The following is a 17,042-nucleotide window of genomic DNA, read 5'->3' as shown; positions in this document are numbered from 1 at the left end:
TGACAAAAGGTCAATCTCTTAATCACTTTTTATCTCCATCTTGTTGTGATGGCACTGATCTTAATTTGAAGTTAATCTGATGAAAGCCCTGGGACAAGTGCATCAAGTAAAAATGTGGAATATGGAAAAAAAATGGCCACTTAATCCAAAATGGCGGCCTCCCTGTTTGGTCAAGCATACCTATCCAAGATATTTTTTTGTTTGTTATGAAACGACACATGTCCCGATAGATTTGTATAAATGTCGGCCATCGTAGTGCCGGGGTTGCCCTATAGGGGGCGCTGGTCAGTTTTTTTGCCACGCCCATTTCTTAAAACCATATGAATATCTTCAGGGGGGGGCTGTTGTTACACACATGTAGTTTGAGAGAGATAGAATCATGAACACTGAAGTTACAGCAATTTCGTGTTTCACGGCGAGTTGATGAACTTTAATGCCACGCCATTCATATGGCGTTTGACGAAAAGTCACGGTAATCTTATGTCTTCATTGTCAATGTCTTGGGACCCATTTGATACAGTTTGACATGGTTGAGGTCAGTGGATGAGGAGAAATTCATCCAAGTGTAAGACAAGCAAAAAACAAGACATTTCCTGTTGCCACCAGGGGGCGCTGCGGTTTTAAGTCATCATTTATGCATAGATGTCATCAGGCGGGGACTATTGTCTTACATGTCTAGTTTGGACTTGATTGGAACATGTATGTCCGAGATACAGATGCCCGTGTTTTGATGGCGTGTAACCAATTTTTAACGCCATGCCACGGTCACACGGTGTGATAAAAAAAAAATCCCTCAATCATTTTTTATCTCCATCTTGTTGTGATGACACTCATCTGAATTTGAAGTTGATCTGATGAAAGCCCTGGGACAAGTACGTAAAAGTAAAAATGTGGGATATTGCCAAAATGGCCACTAAAAGCAAAATGGCGGACTTCCTGTTGCGTTTTTCATAATGCTCCATGAGACTTTTTTTCATGACTGGTCACGATACACCTATATCCAGATTTTGATGAAAATCCGTTATGTGGAAACCTAGGGGCTGGTTCCAGGGGGCGCTGTAGAGCCATTTTGCCACGCCCAATTCCAATTACTCCAGAATACTAAAATATCCGCAGACCTTGAATTTCCTGCAAAGTTTCATAACTTTTTGGGCATGTCTAGACCCTGAAAAAGCCCCCCAAAGGGAAATAATAATAATAATAATAATAATAATAATAATAATAAAAATCCTTACAGATTCAATAGGGCAATAGGGCCTCTCACCATTCGGTGCTCGGGCCCTAACTAGGGCTACGTTGTAGCACTTGCGGGCCCGAGCACCCGCACGTTGAAGCCTGTTGCGGTCGGTGGAGAGAGCGATCGATGACCAAGCGCACATCATCGATCGAGCATGCACTTCTCCACGTTGCATGCGTTTTGCGCTCTGCGGCAGTAGGTTTGCCAGTAGGTGGCGCCATCACTATTATTACGCACAGACATATATATCTGTTCATGTAGGCGCTCTGATGTAGCGTGAGCAATTTTGTGTCAATTGGACAATGTTAACACAACTTAATTTTCACACTGATCAGTAGGTGGCGCTATGACCCTGATCTAATATTTATATGTGGAGCTGTTCAGATCAGTATTGTGATCATAGGTCAGTAGTTTGGAGCCGGTTGGATAATGCAGAGTGGATTAACAAAGTACTTCCTGTTTCCTGGCGAATCAGTAGGTGGCGCTATGACACTGAGGAAATATTGACACATAGAGCTGTTCAGGCTTGTACTCTTATCATGTGACAGAAGTTTGGTAGTGATAGGACAATGCACAGTGGACTTATGAAAACATCGTGTCCTTTGGCGAAGGATGATCCTTCGCCGCACCTCAACGTTTAAATGGTTTGAGGAAATGTCACAATTCTGACCTTGATTCAATGACTTGACTGAGCTCATTTGAGCTGTATATCTTAAAGCAGCAAGGAGCAGTTCATCAAAGTATAAAACATGTCACTTCCTGTAGCCACCAGGGGGCGCTGTAATTTCAAGTCATAATTTCTGTGTAGATGTCATCAGGATGGCACCCTTGTCTTACATGTCTAGTTTGGACTCGATTGGACAATGTATGTCCGAGATACAGAACCTCGTGTTTTGATGGCGTTTAATCAAACTCAAGACGCCACGCCACGGTCACACGGTGTGACGAAAGGTCAATCTCTTAATCACTTTTTATCTCCATCTTGTTGTGATGGCACTGATCTTAATTTGAAGTTAATCTGATGAAAGCCCTGGGACAAGTGCATCAAGTAAAAATGTGGAATATGGAAAAAAAATGGCCACTTAATCCAAAATGGCGGCCTCCCTGTTTGGTCAAGCATACCTATCCAAGATATTTTTTTGTTTGTTATGAAACGACACATGTCCCGATAGATTTGTATAAATGTCGGCCATCGTAGTGCCGGGGTTGCCCTATAGGGGGCGCTGGTCAGTTTTTTTGCCACGCCCATTTCTTAAAACCATATGAATATCTTCAGGGGGGGGCTGTTGTTACACACATGTAGTTTGAGAGAGATAGAATCATGAACACTGAAGTTACAGCAATTTCGTGTTTCACGGCGAGTTGATGAACTTTAATGCCACGCCATTCATATGGCGTTTGACGAAAAGTCACGGTAATCTTATGTCTTCATTGTCAATGTCTTGGGACCCATTTGATACAGTTTGACATGGTTGAGGTCAGTGGATGAGGAGAAATTCATCCAAGTGTAAGACAAGCAAAAAACAAGACATTTCCTGTTGCCACCAGGGGGCGCTGCGGTTTTAAGTCATCATTTATGCATAGATGTCATCAGGCGGGGACTATTGTCTTACATGTCTAGTTTGGACTTGATTGGAACATGTATGTCCGAGATACAGATGCCCGTGTTTTGATGGCGTGTAACCAATTTTTAACGCCATGCCACGGTCACACGGTGTGATAAAAAAAAAATCCCTCAATCATTTTTTATCTCCATCTTGTTGTGATGACACTCATCTGAATTTGAAGTTGATCTGATGAAAGCCCTGGGACAAGTACGTAAAAGTAAAAATGTGGGATATTGCCAAAATGGCCACTAAAAGCAAAATGGCGGACTTCCTGTTGCGTTTTTCATAATGCTCCATGAGACTTTTTTTCATGACTGGTCACGATACACCTATATCCAGATTTTGATGAAAATCCGTTATGTGGAAACCTAGGGGCTGGTTCCAGGGGGCGCTGTAGAGCCATTTTGCCACGCCCAATTCCAATTACTCCAGAATACTAAAATATCCGCAGACCTTGAATTTCCTGCAAAGTTTCATAACTTTTTGAGCATGTCTAGACCCTGAAAAAGCCCCCTAAAGGGAAATAATAACTAGGGCTACGTTGTAGCACTTGCGGGCCCGAGCACCCGCACGTTGAAGCCTGTTGCGGTCGGTGGAGAGAGCGATCGATGACCAAGCGCACATCATCGATCGAGCATGCACTTCTCCACGTTGCATGCGTTTTGCGCTCTGCTGCAGTAGGTTTGCCAGTAGGTGGCGCCATCCCTATTATTACGCACAGACATATATATCTGTTCATGTAGGCGCTCTGATGTAGCGTGAGAAATTTTGTGTCAATTGGACAATGTTTCCGCAACTTAATTTTCACACTGATCAATAGGTGGCGCTATGATCCTGAACTAATATTCATATATGGAGCTGTTCTATTCAGGATTGTGATCATAGGTCAGTAGTTTGGAGCCGGTTGGATAATGCAGAGTGGATTAACAAAGTACTTCCTGTTTCCTGGCGAATCAGTAGGTGGCGCTATGACACTGAGGAAATATTGACACATAGAGCTGTTCAGGCTTGGACTCTGACCATGTGACAGAAGTTTTGTAGTGATAGGACAATGCACAGTGGAGTTATGATAACATCGTGTCCTTTGGCGAAGGAAAATCCTTCGCCGCACATCAATGTTTACACGGTTTGAGGAAACGTCACAATTCTGACCATGATCTAATGACTTGACTGATCTGATTTGAGCTGTATATTGTAAATCAGCCAGGAGCAGTTCATCAAAGTATAAAACATGTCACTTCCTGTAGCCACCAGGGGGCGCTGTAATTTCAAGTCATAATTTCTGTGTAGATGTCATCAGGATGGCACCCTTGTCTTACATGTCTAGTTTGGACTCGATTGGACAATGTATGTCCGAGATACAGAACCTCGTGTTTTGATGGCATTTAATCAAACTCAAGACGCCACGCCACGGTCACACGGTGTGACGAAAGGTCAATCTCTTAATCACTTTTTATCTCCATCTTGTTGTGATGGCACTGATCTTAATTTGAAGTTAATCTGATGAAAGCCCTGGGACAAGTGCATCAAGTAAAAATGTGGAATATGGAAAAAAAATGGCCACTTAATCCAAAATGGCGGCCTCCCTGTTTGGTCAAGCATACCTATCCAAGATATTTTTTTGTTTGTTATGAAACGACACATGTCCCGATAGATTTGTATAAATGTCGGCCATCGTAGTGCCGGGGTTGCCCTATAGGGGGCGCTGGTCAGTTTTTTTGCCACGCCCATTTCTTAAAACCATATGAATATCTTCAGGGGGGGGGCTGTTGTTACACACATGTAGTTTGAGAGAGATAGAATCATGAACACTGAAGTTACAGCAATTTCGTGTTTCACGGCGAGTTGATGAACTTTAATGCCACGCCATTCATATGGCGTTTGACGAAAAGTCACGGTAATCTTATGTCTTCATTGTCAATGTCTTGGGACCCATTTGATACAGTTTGACATGGTTGAGGTCAGTGGATGAGGAGAAATTCATCCAAGTGTAAGACAAGCAAAAAACAAGACATTTCCTGTTGCCACCAGGGGGCGCTGCGGTTTTAAGTCATCATTTATGCATAGATGTCATCAGGCGGGGACTATTGTCTTACATGTCTAGTTTGGACTCGATTGGACAATGTATGTCCGAGATACAGAACCTCGTGTTTTGATGGCGTTTAATCAAACTCAAGACGCCACGCCACGGTCACACGGTGTGACGAAAGGTCAATCTCTTAATCACTTTTTATCTCCATCTTGTTGTGATGGCACTGATCTTAATTTGAAGTTAATCTGATGAAAGCCCTGGGACAAGTGCATCAAGTAAAAATGTGGAATATGGAAAAAAAATGGCCACTTAATCCAAAATGGCGGCCTCCCTGTTTGGTCAAGCATACCTATCCAAGATATTTTTTTGTTTGTTATGAAACGACACATGTCCCGATAGATTTGTATAAATGTCGGCCATCGTAGTGCCGGGGTTGCCCTATAGGGGGCGCTGGTCAGTTTTTTTGCCACGCCCATTTCTTAAAACCATATGAATATCTTCAGGGGGGGGCTGTTGTTACACACATGTAGTTTGAGAGAGATAGAATCATGAACACTGAAGTTACAGCAATTTCGTGTTTCACGGCGAGTTGATGAACTTTAATGCAACGCCATTCATATGGCGTTTGACGAAAAGTCACGGTAATCTTATTTCTTCATTGTCAATGTCTTGGGACCCATTTGATACAGTTTGACATGATTGAGGTCAGTGGATGAGGAGAAATTCATCCAAGTGTAAGACAAGCAAAAAACAAGACATTTCCTGTTGCCACCAGGGGGCGCTGCGGTTTTAAGTCATCATTTATGCATAGATGTCATCAGGCGGGGACTATTGTCTTACATGTCTAGTTTGGACTTGATTGGAACATGTATGTCCGAGATACAGATGCCCGTGTTTTGATGGCGTGTAACCAATTTTTAACGCCATGCCACGGTCACACGGTGTGATAAAAAAAAAATCCCTCAATCATTTTTTATCTCCATCTTGTTGTGATGACACTCATCTGAATTTGAAGTTGATCTGATGAAAGCCCTGGGACAAGTACGTAAAAGTAAAAATGTGGGATATTGCCAAAATGGCCACTAAAAGCAAAATGGCGGACTTCCTGTTGCGTTTTTCATAATGCTCCATGAGACTTTTTTTCATGACTGGTCACGATACACCTATATCCAGATTTTGATGAAAATCCGTTATGTGGAAACCTAGGGGCTGGTTCCAGGGGGCGCTGTAGAGCCATTTTGCCACGCCCAATTCCAATTACTCCAGAATACTAAAATATCCGCAGACCTTGAATTTCCTGCAAAGTTTCATAACTTTTTGAGCATGTCTAGACCCTGAAAAAGCCCCCCAAAGGGAAATAATAATAACTAGGGCTACGTTGTAGCACTTGCGGGCCCGAGCACCCGCACGTTGAAGCCTGTTGCGGTCGGTGGAGAGAGCGATCGATGACCAAGCGCACATCATCGATCGAGCATGCACTTCTCCACGTTGCATGCGTTTTGCGCTCTGCGGCAGTAGGTTTGCCAGTAGGTGGCGCCATCACTATTATTACACACAGACTTATAGATCTGTTCAAGTAGCCGCTCTGATGTAGCGTGAGCAGTTTCGTGTCAATTGGAAAATTTTACCACAATGTAATTTTCACACTGATCAGTAGGTGGCGCTATGACCGTGAACTAATGTTTATATATGGAGCTGTTCAGATCAGGATTGTGATCATAGGTCAGAAGTTTGGAGCCGGTTGGGTAAGGCAGTGTGGATTAACAAAGTACTTCCTGTTTCCTGGCGAATCAGTAGGTGGCGCTATTACACTGAGGAAATATTGACACATAGAGCTGTTCAGGCTTGGACTCTGACCATGTGACAGAAGTTTTGTAGTGATAGGACAATGCACAGTGGAGTTATGATAACATCGTGTCCTTTGGCGAAGGAAAATCCTTCGCCGCACATCAATGTTTACACGGTTTGAGGAAACGTCACAATTCTGAACATGATCTAATGACTTGACTGATCTGATTTGAGCTGTATATTGTAAATCAGCCAGGAGCAGTTCATCAAAGTATAAAACATGTCACTTCCTGTAGCCACCAGGGGGCGCTGTAATTTCAAGTCATAATTTCTGTGTAGATGTCATCAGGATGGCACCCTTGTCTTACATGTCTTGTTTGGACTCGATTGGACAATGTATGTCCGAGATACAGAACCTCGTGTTTTGATGGCGTTTAATCAAACTCAAGACGCCACGCCACGGTCACACGGTGTGACGAAAGGTCAATCTCTTAATCACTTTTTATCTCCATCTTGTTGTGATGGCACTGATCTTAATTTGAAGTTAATCTGATGAAAGCCCTGGGACAAGTGCATCAAGTAAAAATGTGGAATATGGAAAAAAAATGGCCACTTAATCCAAAATGGCGGCCTCCCTGTTTGGTCAAGCATACCTATCCAAGATATTTTTTTGTTTGTTATGAAACGACACATGTCCCGATAGATTTGTATAAATGTCGGCCATCGTAGTGCCGGGGTTGCCCTATAGGGGGCGCTGGTCAGTTTTTTTGCCACGCCCATTTCTTAAAACCATATGAATATCTTCAGGGGGGGGCTGTTGTTACACACATGTAGTTTGAGAGAGATAGAATCATGAACACTGAAGTTACAGCAATTTCGTGTTTCACGGCGAGTTGATGAACTTTAATGCAACGCCATTCATATGGCGTTTGACGAAAAGTCACGGTAATCTTATGTCTTCATTGTCAATGTCTTGGGACCCATTTGATACAGTTTGACATGGTTGAGGTCAGTGGATGAGGAGAAATTCATCCAAGTGTAAGACAAGCAAAAAACAAGACATTTCCTGTTGCCACCAGGGGGCGCTGCGGTTTTAAGTCATCATTTATGCATAGATGTCATCAGGCGGGGACTATTGTCTTACATGTCTAGTTTGGACTTGATTGGAACATGTATGTCCGAGATACAGATGCCCGTGTTTTGATGGCGTGTAACCAATTTTTAACGCCATGCCACGGTCACACGGTGTGATAAAAAAAAAATCCCTCAATCATTTTTTATCTCCATCTTGTTGTGATGACACTCATCTGAATTTGAAGTTGATCTGATGAAAGCCCTGGGACAAGTACGTAAAAGTAAAAATGTGGGATATTGCCAAAATGGCCACTAAAAGCAAAATGGCGGACTTCCTGTTGCGTTTTTCATAATGCTCCATGAGACTTTTTTTCATGACTGGTCACGATACACCTATATCCAGATTTTGATGAAAATCCGTTATGTGGAAACCTAGGGGCTGGTTCCAGGGGGCGCTGTAGAGCCCTTTTGCCACGCCCAATTCCAATTACTCCAGAATACTAAAATATCCGCAGACCTTGAATTTCCTGCAAAGTTTCATAACTTTTTGAGCATGTCTAGACCCTGAAAAAGCCCCCCAAAGGGAAATAATAATAATAATAATAAAAATCCTTACAGATTCAATAGGGCCTCTCACCATTCGGTGCTCGGGCCCTAATAATAATAATAATAATAATAATAATAATAATAATAATAATAATAATAATAAAAATCCTTACAGATTCAATAGGGCCTCTCACCATTCGGTGCTCGGGCCCTAACTAGGGCTACGTTGTAGCACTTGCGGGCCCGAGCACCCGCACGTTGAAGCCTGTTGCGGTCGGTGGAGAGAGCGATCGATGACCAAGCGCACATCATCGATCGAGCATGCACTTCTCCACGTTAAATGCGTTTTGCGCTCTGCGGCAGTAGGTTTGCCAGTAGGTGGCGCCATCACTATTATTACGCACAGACATATAGATCTGTTCAAGTAGGCGCTCTGATGTAGCGTGAGAAATTTTGTGTCAATTGGACAATGTTTCCGCAACTTAATTTTCACACTGATCAATAGGTGGCGCTATGATCCTGAACTAATATTCATATATGGAGCTGTTCTATTCAGGATTGTGATCATAGGTCAGTAGTTTGGAGCCGGTTGGATAATGCAGAGTGGATTAACAAAGTACTTCCTGTTTCCTGGCGAATCAGTAGGTGGCGCTATGACACTGAGGAAATATTGACACATAGAGCTGTTCAGGCTTGGACTCTGACCATGTGACAGAAGTTTTGTAGTGATAGGACAATGCACAGTGGAGTTATGATAACATCGTGTCCTTTGGCGAAGGAAAATCCTTCGCCGCACATCAATGTTTACACGGTTTGAGGAAACGTCACAATTCTGACCATGATCTAATGACTTGACTGATCTGATTTGAGCTGTATATTGTAAATCAGCCAGGAGCAGTTCATCAAAGTATAAAACATGTCACTTCCTGTAGCCACCAGGGGGCGCTGTAATTTCAAGTCATAATTTCTGTGTAGATGTCATCAGGATGGCACCCTTGTCTTACATGTCTAGTTTGGACTCGATTGGACAATGTATGTCCGAGATACAGAACCTCGTGTTTTGATGGCGTTTAATCAAACTCAAGACGCCACGCCACGGTCACACGGTGTGACGAAAGGTCAATCTCTTAATCACTTTTTATCTCCATCTTGTTGTGATGGCACTGATCTTAATTTGAAGTTAATCTGATGAAAGCCCTGGGACAAGTGCATCAAGTAAAAATGTGGAATATGGAAAAAAAATGGCCACTTAATCCAAAATGGCGGCCTCCCTGTTTGGTCAAGCATACCTATCCAAGATATTTTTTTGTTTGTTATGAAACGACACATGTCCCGATAGATTTGTATAAATGTCGGCCATCGTAGTGCCGGGGTTGCCCTATAGGGGGCGCTGATCAGTTTTTTTGCCACACCCATTTCTTAAAACCATATGAAAATCTTCAGGGGGGGGCTGTTGTTACACACATGTAGTTTGAGAGAGATAGAATCATGAACACTGAAGTTACAGCAATTTCGTGTTTCACGGCGAGTTGATGAACTTTAATGCCACGCCATTCATATGGCGTTTGACGAAAAGTCACGGTAATCTTATGTCTTCATTGTCAATGTCTTGGGACCCATTTGATACAGTTTGACATGGTTGAGGTCAGTGGATGAGGAGAAATTCATCCAAGTGTAAGACAAGCAAAAAACAAGACATTTCCTGTTGCCACCAGGGGGCGCTGCGGTTTTAAGTCATCATTTATGCATAGATGTCATCAGGCGGGGACTATTGTCTTACATGTCTAGTTTGGACTTGATTGGAACATGTATGTCCGAGATACAGATGCCCGTGTTTTGATGGCGTGTAACCAATTTTTAACGCCATGCCACGGTCACACGGTGTGATAAAAAAAAAATCCCTCAATCATTTTTTATCTCCATCTTGTTGTGATGACACTCATCTGAATTTGAAGTTGATCTGATGAAAGCCCTGGGACAAGTACGTAAAAGTAAAAATGTGGGATATTGCCAAAATGGCCACTAAAAGCAAAATGGCGGACTTCCTGTTGCGTTTTTCATAATGCTCCATGAGACTTTTTTTCATGACTGGTCACGATACACCTATATCCAGATTTTGATGAAAATCCGTTATGTGGAAACCTAGGGGCTGGTTCCAGGGGGCGCTGTAGAGCCATTTTGCCACGCCCAATTCCAATTACTCCAGAATACTAAAATATCCGCAGACCTTGAATTTCCTGCAAAGTTTCATAACTTTTTGAGCATGTCTAGACCCTGAAAAAGCCCCCCAAAGGGAAATAATAATAATAATAATAATAATAATAATAATAATAATAATAATAATAATAATAAAAATCCTTACAGATTCAATAGGGCCTCTCACCATTCGGTGCTCGGGCCCTAATAATAATAAAAATCCTTACAGATTCAATAGGGCCTCTCACCATTCGGTGCTCGGGCCCTAACTAGGGCTACGTTGTAGCACTTGCGGGCCCGAGCACCCGCACGTTGAAGCCTGTTGCGGTCGGTGGAGAGAGCGATCGATGACCAAGCGCACATCATCGATCGAGCATGCACTTCTCCACAATAAATGCGTTTTGCGCTCTGCGGCAGTAGGATTGCCAGTAGGTGGCGCCATCACTATTATTACGCACAGACATCTATTTATCTGTTCATGTAGGCGCTCTGATGTAGCGTGAGCAATTTTGTGTCAATCGGACAATGTTAACACAACTTAATATTCACACTGATCAGTAGGTGGCGCTATGACCCTGAACTAATATTTATATGTGGAGCTGTTCAGATTAGTATTGTGATCATAGGTAAGTAGTTTGGAGCCGGTTGGATAATGCAGAGTGGATTAACAAAGTACTTCCTGTTTCCTGGCGAATCAGTAGGTGGCGCTATGACACTGAGGAAATATTGACACATAGAGCTGTTCAGGCTTGTACTCTTATCATGTGACAGAAATTTGGTAGTGATAGGACAATGCACAGTGGACTTATGAAAACATCGTGTCCTTTGGCGAAGGATGATCCTTCGCCAAACATCAATGTTTACATGGTTTGAGGAAATGTCACAATTCTGACCTTGATTCAATGACTTGACTGAGCTCATTTGAGCTGTATATCTTAAAGCAGCCAGGAGCAGTTCATCAAAGTATAAAACATGTCACTTCCTGTAGCCACCAGGGGGCGCTGTAATTTCAAGTCATAATTTCTGTGTAGATGTCATCAGGATGGCACCCTTGTCTTACATGTCTAGTTTGGACTCGATTGGACAATGTATGTCCGAGATACAGAACCTCGTGTTTTGATGGCGTTTAATCAAACTCAAGACGCCACGCCACGGTCACACGGTGTGACGAAAGGTCAATCTCTTAATCACTTTTTATCTCCATCTTGTTGTGATGGCACTGATCTTAATTTGAAGTTAATCTGATGAAAGCCCTGGGACAAGTGCATCAAGTAAAAATGTGGAATATGGAAAAAAAATGGCCACTTAATCCAAAATGGCGGCCTCCCTGTTTGGTCAAGCATACCTATCCAAGATATTTTTTTGTTTGTTATGAAACGACACATGTCCCGATAGATTTGTATAAATGTCGGCCATCGTAGTGCCGGGGTTGCCCTATAGGGGGCGCTGGTCAGTTTTTTTGCCACGCCCATTTCTTAAAACCATATGAATATCTTCAGGGGGGGGCTGTTGTTACACACATGTAGTTTGAGAGAGATAGAATCATGAACACTGAAGTTACAGCAATTTCGTGTTTCACGGCGAGTTGATGAACTTTAATGCAACGCCATTCATATGGCGTTTGACGAAAAGTCACGGTAATCTTATGTCTTCATTGTCAATGTCTTGGGACCCATTTGATACAGTTTGACATGGTTGAGGTCAGTGGATGAGGAGAAATTCATCCAAGTGTAAGACAAGCAAAAAACAAGACATTTCCTGTTGCCACCAGGGGGCGCTGCGGTTTTAAGTCATCATTTATGCATAGATGTCATCAGGCGGGGACTATTGTCTTACATGTCTAGTTTGGACTTGATTGGAACATGTATGTCCGAGATACAGATGCCCGTGTTTTGATGGCGTGTAACCAATTTTTAACGCCATGCCACGGTCACACGGTGTGATAAAAAAAAAATCCCTCAATCATTTTTTATCTCCATCTTGTTGTGATGACACTCATCTGAATTTGAAGTTGATCTGATGAAAGCCCTGGGACAAGTACGTAAAAGTAAAAATGTGGGATATTGCCAAAATGGCCACTAAAAGCAAAATGGCGGACTTCCTGTTGCGTTTTTCATAATGCTCCATGAGACTTTTTTTCATGACTGGTCACGATACACCTATATCCAGATTTTGATGAAAATCCGTTATGTGGAAACCTAGGGGCTGGTTCCAGGGGGCGCTGTAGAGCCATTTTGCCACGCCCAATTCCAATTACTCCAGAATACTAAAATATCCGCAGACCTTGAATTTCCTGCAAAGTTTCATAACTTTTTGAGCATGTCTAGACCCTGAAAAAGCCCCCTAAAGGGAAATAATAACTAGGGCTACGTTGTAGCACTTGCGGGCCCGAGCACCCGCACGTTGAAGCCTGTTGCGGTCGGTGGAGAGAGCGATCGATGACCAAGCGCACATCATCGATCGAGCATGCACTTCTCCACGTTGCATGCGTTTTGCGCTCTGCTGCAGTAGGTTTGCCAGTAGGTGGCGCCATCCCTATTATTACGCACAGACATATATATCTGTTCATGTAGGCGCTCTGATGTAGCGTGAGAAATTTTGTGTCAATTGGACAATGTTTCCGCAACTTAATTTTCACACTGATCAATAGGTGGCGCTATGATCCTGAACTAATATTCATATATGGAGCTGTTCTATTCAGGATTGTGATCATAGGTCAGTAGTTTGGAGCCGGTTGGATAATGCAGAGTGGATTAACAAAGTACTTCCTGTTTCCTGGCGAATCAGTAGGTGGCGCTATGACACTGAGGAAATATTGACACATAGAGCTGTTCAGGCTTGGACTCTGACCATGTGACAGAAGTTTTGTAGTGATAGGACAATGCACAGTGGAGTTATGATAACATCGTGTCCTTTGGCGAAGGAAAATCCTTCGCCGCACATCAATGTTTACACGGTTTGAGGAAACGTCACAATTCTGACCATGATCTAATGACTTGACTGATCTGATTTGAGCTGTATATTGTAAATCAGCCAGGAGCAGTTCATCAAAGTATAAAACATGTCACTTCCTGTAGCCACCAGGGGGCGCTGTAATTTCAAGTCATAATTTCTGTGTAGATGTCATCAGGATGGCACCCTTGTCTTACATGTCTAGTTTGGACTCGATTGGACAATGTATGTCCGAGATACAGAACCTCGTGTTTTGATGGCATTTAATCAAACTCAAGACGCCACGCCACGGTCACACGGTGTGACGAAAGGTCAATCTCTTAATCACTTTTTATCTCCATCTTGTTGTGATGGCACTGATCTTAATTTGAAGTTAATCTGATGAAAGCCCTGGGACAAGTGCATCAAGTAAAAATGTGGAATATGGAAAAAAAATGGCCACTTAATCCAAAATGGCGGCCTCCCTGTTTGGTCAAGCATACCTATCCAAGATATTTTTTTGTTTGTTATGAAACGACACATGTCCCGATAGATTTGTATAAATGTCGGCCATCGTAGTGCCGGGGTTGCCCTATAGGGGGCGCTGGTCAGTTTTTTTGCCACGCCCATTTCTTAAAACCATATGAATATCTTCAGGGGGGGGGCTGTTGTTACACACATGTAGTTTGAGAGAGATAGAATCATGAACACTGAAGTTACAGCAATTTCGTGTTTCACGGCGAGTTGATGAACTTTAATGCCACGCCATTCATATGGCGTTTGACGAAAAGTCACGGTAATCTTATGTCTTCATTGTCAATGTCTTGGGACCCATTTGATACAGTTTGACATGGTTGAGGTCAGTGGATGAGGAGAAATTCATCCAAGTGTAAGACAAGCAAAAAACAAGACATTTCCTGTTGCCACCAGGGGGCGCTGCGGTTTTAAGTCATCATTTATGCATAGATGTCATCAGGCGGGGACTATTGTCTTACATGTCTAGTTTGGACTCGATTGGACAATGTATGTCCGAGATACAGAACCTCGTGTTTTGATGGCGTTTAATCAAACTCAAGACGCCACGCCACGGTCACACGGTGTGACGAAAGGTCAATCTCTTAATCACTTTTTATCTCCATCTTGTTGTGATGGCACTGATCTTAATTTGAAGTTAATCTGATGAAAGCCCTGGGACAAGTGCATCAAGTAAAAATGTGGAATATGGAAAAAAAATGGCCACTTAATCCAAAATGGCGGCCTCCCTGTTTGGTCAAGCATACCTATCCAAGATATTTTTTTGTTTGTTATGAAACGACACATGTCCCGATAGATTTGTATAAATGTCGGCCATCGTAGTGCCGGGGTTGCCCTATAGGGGGCGCTGGTCAGTTTTTTTGCCACGCCCATTTCTTAAAACCATATGAATATCTTCAGGGGGGGGCTGTTGTTACACACATGTAGTTTGAGAGAGATAGAATCATGAACACTGAAGTTACAGCAATTTCGTGTTTCACGGCGAGTTGATGAACTTTAATGCAACGCCATTCATATGGCGTTTGACGAAAAGTCACGGTAATCTTATTTCTTCATTGTCAATGTCTTGGGACCCATTTGATACAGTTTGACATGATTGAGGTCAGTGGATGAGGAGAAATTCATCCAAGTGTAAGACAAGCAAAAAACAAGACATTTCCTGTTGCCACCAGGGGGCGCTGCGGTTTTAAGTCATCATTTATGCATAGATGTCATCAGGCGGGGACTATTGTCTTACATGTCTAGTTTGGACTTGATTGGAACATGTATGTCCGAGATACAGATGCCCGTGTTTTGATGGCGTGTAACCAATTTTTAACGCCATGCCACGGTCACACGGTGTGATAAAAAAAAAATCCCTCAATCATTTTTTATCTCCATCTTGTTGTGATGACACTCATCTGAATTTGAAGTTGATCTGATGAAAGCCCTGGGACAAGTACGTAAAAGTAAAAATGTGGGATATTGCCAAAATGGCCACTAAAAGCAAAATGGCGGACTTCCTGTTGCGTTTTTCATAATGCTCCATGAGACTTTTTTTCATGACTGGTCACGATACACCTATATCCAGATTTTGATGAAAATCCGTTATGTGGAAACCTAGGGGCTGGTTCCAGGGGGCGCTGTAGAGCCATTTTGCCACGCCCAATTCCAATTACTCCAGAATACTAAAATATCCGCAGACCTTGAATTTCCTGCAAAGTTTCATAACTTTTTGAGCATGTCTAGACCCTGAAAAAGCCCCCCAAAGGGAAATAATAATAACTAGGGCTACGTTGTAGCACTTGCGGGCCCGAGCACCCGCACGTTGAAGCCTGTTGCGGTCGGTGGAGAGAGCGATCGATGACCAAGCGCACATCATCGATCGAGCATGCACTTCTCCACGTTGCATGCGTTTTGCGCTCTGCGGCAGTAGGTTTGCCAGTAGGTGGCGCCATCACTATTATTACACACAGACTTATAGATCTGTTCAAGTAGCCGCTCTGATGTAGCGTGAGCAGTTTCGTGTCAATTGGAAAATTTTACCACAATGTAATTTTCACACTGATCAGTAGGTGGCGCTATGACCGTGAACTAATGTTTATATATGGAGCTGTTCAGATCAGGATTGTGATCATAGGTCAGAAGTTTGGAGCCGGTTGGGTAAGGCAGTGTGGATTAACAAAGTACTTCCTGTTTCCTGGCGAATCAGTAGGTGGCGCTATTACACTGAGGAAATATTGACACATAGAGCTGTTCAGGCTTGGACTCTGACCATGTGACAGAAGTTTTGTAGTGATAGGACAATGCACAGTGGAGTTATGATAACATCGTGTCCTTTGGCGAAGGAAAATCCTTCGCCGCACATCAATGTTTACACGGTTTGAGGAAACGTCACAATTCTGAACATGATCTAATGACTTGACTGATCTGATTTGAGCTGTATATTGTAAATCAGCCAGGAGCAGTTCATCAAAGTATAAAACATGTCACTTCCTGTAGCCACCAGGGGGCGCTGTAATTTCAAGTCATAATTTCTGTGTAGATGTCATCAGGATGGCACCCTTGTCTTACATGTCTTGTTTGGACTCGATTGGACAATGTATGTCCGAGATACAGAACCTCGTGTTTTGATGGCGTTTAATCAAACTCAAGACGCCACGCCACGGTCACACGGTGTGACGAAAGGTCAATCTCTTAATCACTTTTTATCTCCATCTTGTTGTGATGGCACTGATCTTAATTTGAAGTTAATCTGATGAAAGCCCTGGGACAAGTGCATCAAGTAAAAATGTGGAATATGGAAAAAAAATGGCCACTTAATCCAAAATGGCGGCCTCCCTGTTTGGTCAAGCATACCTATCCAAGATATTTTTTTGTTTGTTATGAAACGACACATGTCCCGATAGATTTGTATAAATGTCGGCCATCGTAGTGCCGGGGTTGCCCTATAGGGGGCGCTGGTCAGTTTTTTTGCCACGCCCATTTCTTAAAACCATATGAATATCTTCAGGGGGGGGCTGTTGTTACACACATGTAGTTTGAGAGAGATAGAATCATGAACACTGAAGTTACAGCAATTTCGTGTTTCACGGCGAGTTGATGAACTTTAATGCAA

Source organism: Pleuronectes platessa, chromosome 13 (genome assembly GCF_947347685.1).
Source record: "Pleuronectes platessa chromosome 13, fPlePla1.1, whole genome shotgun sequence".
Classification (NCBI taxonomy): Eukaryota; Metazoa; Chordata; class Actinopteri; order Pleuronectiformes; family Pleuronectidae; genus Pleuronectes; species Pleuronectes platessa.
This window is presented reverse-complemented; position numbering follows the sequence as displayed.